The 8054-nt window shown below is 39.2% G+C and overlaps 1 long non-coding RNA gene across 1 annotated transcript; it reads left to right on the top strand.

Moving 5' to 3' along the window:
• The first annotated feature begins 364 nt into the window (after positions 1 to 364).
• Positions 365 to 7348, top strand: LOC110359043 (uncharacterized). Its single transcript, XR_002413935.2, has 3 exons — positions 365 to 747; positions 2894 to 3002; positions 7230 to 7348. It is a non-coding gene; the product is annotated as an uncharacterized LOC110359043 (long non-coding RNA).
• The last annotated feature ends 706 nt before the right edge of the window (positions 7349 to 8054 follow it).

The raw sequence follows: 8054 nt of genomic DNA, 5'->3' as shown, positions 1-8054 counted from the left end.
CAGGATTTTTTCCTGTTCTGAATTGAAACTTGTACTCAGGAGGAAGGGGAAGGGAGCCTTCATCTCTCTTTTCTTGGAACTCTCTTGAAGGCTGACACCAAAGTGTATTTATGTGGGTTGGGCAAATTTTTTTCCTGAAAGATGTCGGAGATGTGAAATCCCAATATCCTCTGTCTTCCCAATGGAAAGAGGACGCAGCATATTTCTGCTGGGCAGTGCTCTGAATGTTTACACTTTTCTTGGGAAATTTCTTGCCTTTTATTCTTTTAATCATTTACAACATTTTCTGGAAAGCAGGGGCAGCAGCAGTATGTTCAAACCAACTTAAAAAGCCGGAGGCTTACACACACCTCTGGACAAAAGTTTTCCAATTTATTGTTTTGAACAAAACTGAGTATAAGATGAGGAAATAATGTAATTCCCACATAATCTGCACGCATCTGCATGCGTGCACGCACACACTGTGTTTTACAGACGTGTGGCTCCAACTGCAGCATCCCAGAGACAGCACTGAAGAACTGCTCCGGATCTGTGCAGGTCCAGAGAAGGAAAGAGGCAGGTTTGGTGTTGCAGTGAATTCACAATTGCCCAGCAGGCACAGGTTGCCTGGTGACCTCTGTTCTTTTTCTGTCACGGCTGGATTCTTCAGCCGTCCTGCTGTGGGGCTCTTTCTCAACGCCGTAGCTGAGCCACAGGTCTGGAAAGCAATGCTGGAACTGTTAGAAAAGGCAAGGGTGCTGTTGCCAGGTACTGCTCAAAGCCACGCCGATCCACTATAGAAAACATTGGTGTTTGTTTGAAAGAAAAAGCACACTGTACCTGTATGTAAAGAGCTAATTGAATTCAGCAATAAAAGAAGGATTAACTGTGAAGCATTTACTGAACTCCCCCAGCTACAGTATACAGTTTCCTTGAATTTAATATCTTAATTGCATCCACAGTTTCTTTGGGCACAAAATGAGAATGCAAGAGTGATGTATTCCCTGGTGCGCAGGCTGCCGTCAGCTCTGACTCAGTGCTTTCCATCTCTTCATCTAACCCTTGTAGTACAGAACAGTTCTTAGATATGGGAGAAATTAAGAAAGGCATGATTAATACTTGAAGCTGTTCACTAGTTTCTGTCATCTTGGCAGAGGCTGTAGCAGCAACTATCAGATTGGTGCCAGCCTTCATATATCATGGTGTGCACACTCAGAATCCCCAAACGTTTGGTGCAATCTGCAAAAATCCTGGAAGGCTGCATATGGACCATTGATTTCTGATGTTGCCAATTTCTGATGCTGCCTTTGGCTAATCTGTTTTAAAATGAAAGCATTCAGTTTTGGTTTTATTTTTGATAGGATTGTTAGGAGTTAATACAACTGTTCTCTCAAGTATGGGCTGTACAAACACTAGAGCCAAAACTCAACCTGAATAGTTTTCATTCTAGTAAAAGATTTCAAACCACTTTGCAAAGCACTAATGAAATAGCCAAGACTCACAACACTCCTTTGAGTTCAGTAGGATTTATTCTTACTTTCTTTATTCTTACTTATTCTTTACTTTCTTACTTTTTCCTCATGAATCAGATAAGACACTCAGTTATAAGTAATTTTCACAGATTTTGCAGCCCGGGCCAGTGGAATGTTTTCTGTGAAGAAGCATTGCCTAAAATGGCAATAATGCCCTATGTTCCAGATACCATAACTAGCACTCACTTGTCCATGGGTTAATTTTAACTTATTCCTGATAATTAGCCCTTGCACACATGTTCAAAACTACAGATCTATAGAACCAGGTATGACTCCACCTCAGTTTGTCCATGCTGGGTTCCTCTCTGCTTCACAATACAGTCCATACTGTTATTTTTAGACACCAAGCAACAACATGCTTTAAGTATTCCATCACCATCCAGATATCATTAAAAACGACTCTTCACCTACTTGATTAGTGACTGATGAATCTAAATATATATATGTATCTATCAAAAAAAAAGCAGCAGAACAAAACTGTTCAGCAACATCAAAAAACAATGAAAGAAAGTCTCTCATCCAATTCACATGGAGAGATTTCTTGGGAAAAATGATAAAACAGACCTGACAGTTTACAAATAAACAATTTCAGTTAGGAACTCTAAAATACAACAGCAACAACAGCAGCAAAACAACATGAGAATCAAGTCGGCTAATATTAAGGCCATCAGACTACACTTACACATTTCACAAAGATTATGTTTTTCTACCAAGATAAACACTTTTCTGCATCAATCTTTATGGGGAAAATCCCTCCCAAGCTAGATGTAGCAGCTTAGACAGAAGACAGAAATTCTGCATCAGAAAATTAGCCAGGTAATTAAGTATTTGTCGACAAGAAAAATGCTACAGGCACAGATGGATTTCCAACTGAGATTTTTAAGCTTTTGGAAGTAATATGTTCTCCTAAGACATTTAGAATCTTTAGTGATGTTTTTTAAGCAACGGGCAGTTAAAACTGAATGAATCTGATGGAAATATTGTCACCTTTAATGAAGACAAATCAGTAAGTCTGTTGCCATTTTCCATGCCATTTCAATATAAAAAATTCCTTCAAATAATTTGGCAAACAGGTTGGAAAACTGCATAAAGCTCTCGATTAGCAGTGATCAGGTTGGTTTCAGTACTGGCAGGTGGATAACATCTGGCAGCTTATGTATGGAGTCAGTAAAGAAATGAAAGTGACACCATAAAATGCCATAAAAGTTTTTGTTACAGTCAGTGGGGATAATTATTATAAGTGTGACAGATATCAGAGGAGCAGATCCGAACAGCTAGAGCAGTGAAATCAAGCCAAACATTTTTCATGAGGGAAGGATTTGTACACTTTGGAAGGAATGTGTAGACAAAAGTGACCTCTCCCTTACACCTCTGATTTTCAGCCTATTAGGAAAGGACAAGTATAGCAGATCCAGAGAGTGATAAATGAGGAAACAGCAATAATTAGCTAAGCCAGAGGAACGGCTAACTGCACCAATGCAGGCGTAACAGGTAGGTTAAATTAAAGTTTTGAAAAATCTGCTGACAGATATCTACTTAGAGCTGACAGAAAGGTTAACACTGAAGAATAAGCAAGCTGCCTTTTTTAGAGTACTAGCAAAGGACATGAGTATGTCCATAACCCCAACACCTGACATGGTTAAACTGCTCCAAATTGTTTCAGGCTGATGTTATCTGAGATACAAAACCACACTGGTGACTAACTTACTGACTATCTGTCACATACATCTTGTGTGGATGCAGCCAGTATTGTATCCATGACCATGGATCCATGACTTTTGCTGGCTCATATTCCCAAATATTTTTAAGAGATAAAAATAATTTTTAGGAGTGTAGGACTGATGAAACAAAATACCAAACATTCGCTAAGATACCAAGGACTTTTTGATTACCTTGCTTTTACAAGCAAGGGAATCTACCTGCTGGATTTTCAAGATGTCTCCAGAATCTGTCGGAGGGAGCCATGTGGGCAATAATGCTGAGATACCCACTTCTACGTACCTCAGACAGCTCTCTAAGTGGCACAAGTGATACAGTTCACTGCTAAGATTACACAACACCTACCATGATAGAGACCCCAGCTTCAGTTCTTCTGAACTCCTACCAGGCCAGATGCAGATAGTGCAACTCGGCTATTCTGGTACAGAAAGTCCTTAAGTGTTTCACATAGATCAGACAGTATTAGCTGGCATTTTCAGATGGGCCCAATGGAGTTAAGTGTCCAGATCCCATTAACTTTTCTGCCTAACTCAAATAAGCTCTAAAAATTCCAGCAATTTGTATATAGATATGAAAAAGACTTTGTTTTCCTAGCGTCGTTTAGAATTACATTGCACCTCAAACCCTTCAGTTGAAATTGCCCTTAAAGCTGAAGAACTTTATAGTCATTCTGTCAGCATTTAATTTTCAAAAATATTTAGTGTTAAAATACAAACATTATATTAGCTACAGTTCAGTTCTTTCCTAAAAAAAAGTATTAGAACCAATAAAATGAGATTATCTAGAAATTTTTCAAAACCAAGGATGACTTAAATACTTTACCTTCTGTTTCGGTTTGGAATTTTGGGAGTTTGTTTTTTTATTTGGGTTGCTTTTTTTTTTTTTTAGTGGTGTTTTGTTTTGTTTTATTTTTTTTTGTGGACCAAGATGTATGAGACAAAAAAAACCCCACTGTAATCCTAACTCTTCATTTTTATTTTGACCACAGGAGCCAACAACTTCTTCAACAAGTCCTGCCCCCAAACCATACTAAGCCTTCTTTTTCTCTGTAAGCAGGAAAAAGCAAGCCTCCAGAGCACAAGAGAATTAACTAAGGGGAGGAGAATCATTGGACTTTGAGATATTACAATAACATTTATATAAATTTAATCTGAAAATGTTATTACAAGCCTCCAAGAAAGGGTAGAATTTTCAGACCACATGCAAAGGCAGAAAGGTGATAATTAATTCTATGGAAGGTCCAAGGGCATAATTTCAAAACACAGCAGTGAACTTAATAAGGCTGATGTGGAAGACAAAAGTTAATTATATGAGTAAGTAGGGGAAAGGCTTCTGATGAGGAAATTACCATTGTATTTTGGTCCCTATATTGAAGGAAGGTGGCTTTCTCTTCGAGGTTTTTTTTTCCAAGTGGTAAAAGAAAATCATTAAAAGTTACTAATTCAGAAGTACAATTTCTTCTTTCAAGATAATTTACAGAGATGTATCACCGTCTACTGAAGAGTGTGGGCTGAAAGGTAACTTCATGTAAATATAGTAGACTCAACCAGAACATATGGGCATTAGCTGGATGTTTAAAATGATGTAATGTTGGATAAAAGGTGAAATTGCCACTTCCTGTATTAAGTACTATGACGAGACCCATGAGCATATGCCATAAGAATAAATGCCTTTAGCACCAAAATGTGAGTAATAAGCCTAATTTTATTGGTTGTGATCAGTTATTATGCATGTTTTAAACAAGGATACATAGATGGCAACTCCAAAGCTTTCTTCTGTAGAAGAAAAAGTATCAGAGCCATACAGACTTCCTCCAATATTTTGATGAGACGGTAGCAAACAGAGGTTTTTTTTGTGAGCATATGGAATTAGTTTGCATTAACAGAATAAATACATGCTGTATGCCCAGAAATGACTTATCCTGCCACTGGAAGAGTAGTGCACATGGAATGTTGTGCTGACATCTTTGCTACCCAAACCTCTAAGAAGGACATAGATTGAGCTGACTCAAATGGAGCAGAGCAAAGATAGTAAACCAGCACTATGTTGGAATATCCTTAAACTAGAATGAAAGTGGGCTGCCAAGAAGATACCAACCACCTGTGCAAAATCTTAGCATTCGATACACATTACAAAAAATCTTTTTTTTTTTTAATGGCAGAAGCAGTAATATTTTGTTCTTTTGCTTCTGTCTTATGATTTTATTAAAGAAAGTTGAAGATCTGAGAAAGATGCAGGAAAAAAGAAAAAGAGGTTAAATATTGAACAGGCGTCCATTGAAAAAATCCGTTGGTCTGTTAAGACAGTTACTGCTTTTTCCTCTGTGATACACAGTTTTGTCTTCCAAATATGATTATTTGTATTTGTTTCACTTCTGTCTGCCAATTTGGAGTGCACTCAAAGAATTCCAGCACATTCATCAGACATAATGTGTATTTCAAGCATCTCTACAGCTTCTGACTTTCTCCACTGCAATATTTGTAAGTGCTCATAACCCTAGTCTTATTCAACATTTGCATCCTCTTAAGCTCAAGAAAATATTTTAAAATGTGGTAGAAGACAACATGTAAAGCACAAGAGAAGGAATTTTCCTGACAAAGTAACTCTGTCATCCCTACAGCCTAGTATGTTACCAGGGAAAGTTCTGAAATGGAGTGAATTGCTAGTAAATTGCTAGTAAATGTACCAGGATTCACAAGCCTTCTTTTGCAGAGATCACACCTGAGAGTGACGTACAAGATTATTTTATAGCTTTTTCACATTTGTAGTCTCCATTAGGAAGAGTGGATTGGAAAGACAGGATCATAACAAGCATGGCTGCATGCAGGGAGAAAACACTTCAGCCATGCAAGTTTGGTGCCTGTATGGCAGAAGTGTTCACAGCCAGTCATAAACTTTGCAGACCACAATACAAACCACACCAGCTATTCTTTTAAGCTTTTAAATAAGCACCAAGATGCTTTGTCACTGTAGCCCTTAAAGCACAAGAAGAGGCCCTAGAATTATTCACTAAGCACTCTCATTATCCTAATTCAACCCTCTCCTTGAACTTTCACTTTTCCATGCTAACACTGATCAGCTTGTAATGATAAATACTATATCATGCTGATCAATGCTGCCTTGCACCTCCCTGAGCCCCAGCCCCAGTCCACTGCACATATATGCAGGCCCCAGCTGCTTTTGGGACTTCACATTTGGTTTCATCAGGTGATTTGCAATGGTTAGGACAACTCCTTTGGCTTGTGGCTGGCTCCACAGACTGAGGCTATTTGGCACATTTCATTTTCTCTGGCTTACTACCATTTGTCTAAGAAGATGTAGTAAATGTAGGCACATTTGATAGTGGTTTTGCCTTATCAAGAATACTAGCACATAATGCTGTTTTCCTTCAGCTGATAAATACTGCCTGCAGATTACCAAATTATTTGACAAAGCCTCCTCTCCTCTCCTCTCCTCTCCTCTCCTCTCCTCTCCTCTCCTCTCCTCTCCTCTCCTCTCCTCTCCTCTCCTCTCCTCTCCTCTCCTCTCCTCTCCTCTCCTCTCCTCTCCTCTCCTCTCCTCTCCTCTCCTCTCCTCTCCTCTCCTCTCCTCTCCTCTCCTCTCCTCTCCTCTCCTCTCCTCTCCTCTCCTCTCCTCTCCTCTCCTCTCCTCTCCTCTCCTCTCCTCTCCTCCTCTCCTGTCTCTAAGAGCACTGTCTGACAAACAGGTCTCAAGAAAGCAGAAATTAAGCTGTCAGAGGGATCTGAAGGCCATGTAGATCTGTTCTCTAGGATTCTTGTCTCTTCCCAAGCAGCTGAAATTAGTCTTGATAATGGGCACAGCCAGCAGGAGAGCTGTTTTTATCCAGGCCAGGAACATCCCACGGAAGATCTGATTCATGAGGAGAGGTTTCCAGCAGGTGATCTGATCTCTGCAGTTTCTCTCTGTGATCGTAAGTGCCAGAAGCACCTTGGCTCATATGCTGGAGATAACACAGATTTCCTTTCCTTTCCTTTCCAGCACACAAAGGATGTAGACAGCCACACCATTCTGCAAGACTGTCCCCTCCCATCCCCAGTTCCTGAACTTGAATGGCAGCTGATCAGAGAGGAAATACATGTCCAGATGGACAATAAAATCCTTATAGCCTTCAGTCATATTTGGGTTCTTTACTAAAAAAGGGGCTAGCACAGAAAAGATGAAGATTTATCCAGCAAAAACAGTCAAGGACCCTAAAAGAAAACATCATTTCACATGATACTTTCACATGTTTGTTGGTTTTGGTTGTTTTTTTTTTCCCATTTATTCTGTTTCTTTACAGCCTCTCACACATAAACACACAGCATCTGGGATGTGAACAAGCTTGAACTTAAATCTGTGGTACTGGTAGAGTGCCTCCACTATCAAGGTTGTAAAGAAATTCAGTGGGGAAACAGACAGTAACTAACCTTGAAGAAAAGATCTTCTTAGCCCCTGTGCTATTCACCACCTTTCGTATTTGCTTGTAATAGCCCAGAATCTATCCCTAGTTGTCATAGCTACCAAGGGGGCAGATTTTCAAAGTGCATGCCAAAATCCATCTAACAGAAAGACAGAGTAGGTCTTAAATCTATAGTTCTTTTCACCAGGAGTTAATGACACAGCAGGAATTGGGCATCATAAGTCACAAAAACATTAAAAATATAATGATTTAAAGAAAATAAGTTATGACAAGGCAATTTAAAAAATGTGCTTAAAATCACCAATCCAACCCAAAGCAAATAAAAACAATCATTGCACAAAACTTAAGCGTGTGCCACAAGAATGTACTGCTGGCTGGTCTTTTGAAAAGAATTCTATTGTTCA

The sequence above is a fragment of the Columba livia genome, chromosome Z, assembly GCF_036013475.1.
Source record: "Columba livia isolate bColLiv1 breed racing homer chromosome Z, bColLiv1.pat.W.v2, whole genome shotgun sequence".
Lineage (NCBI taxonomy): Eukaryota > Metazoa > Chordata > Aves > Columbiformes > Columbidae > Columba > Columba livia.
Note: the sequence above shows the minus strand (reverse complement) of the source record. Positions and strands in the feature narration are given on the sequence as shown.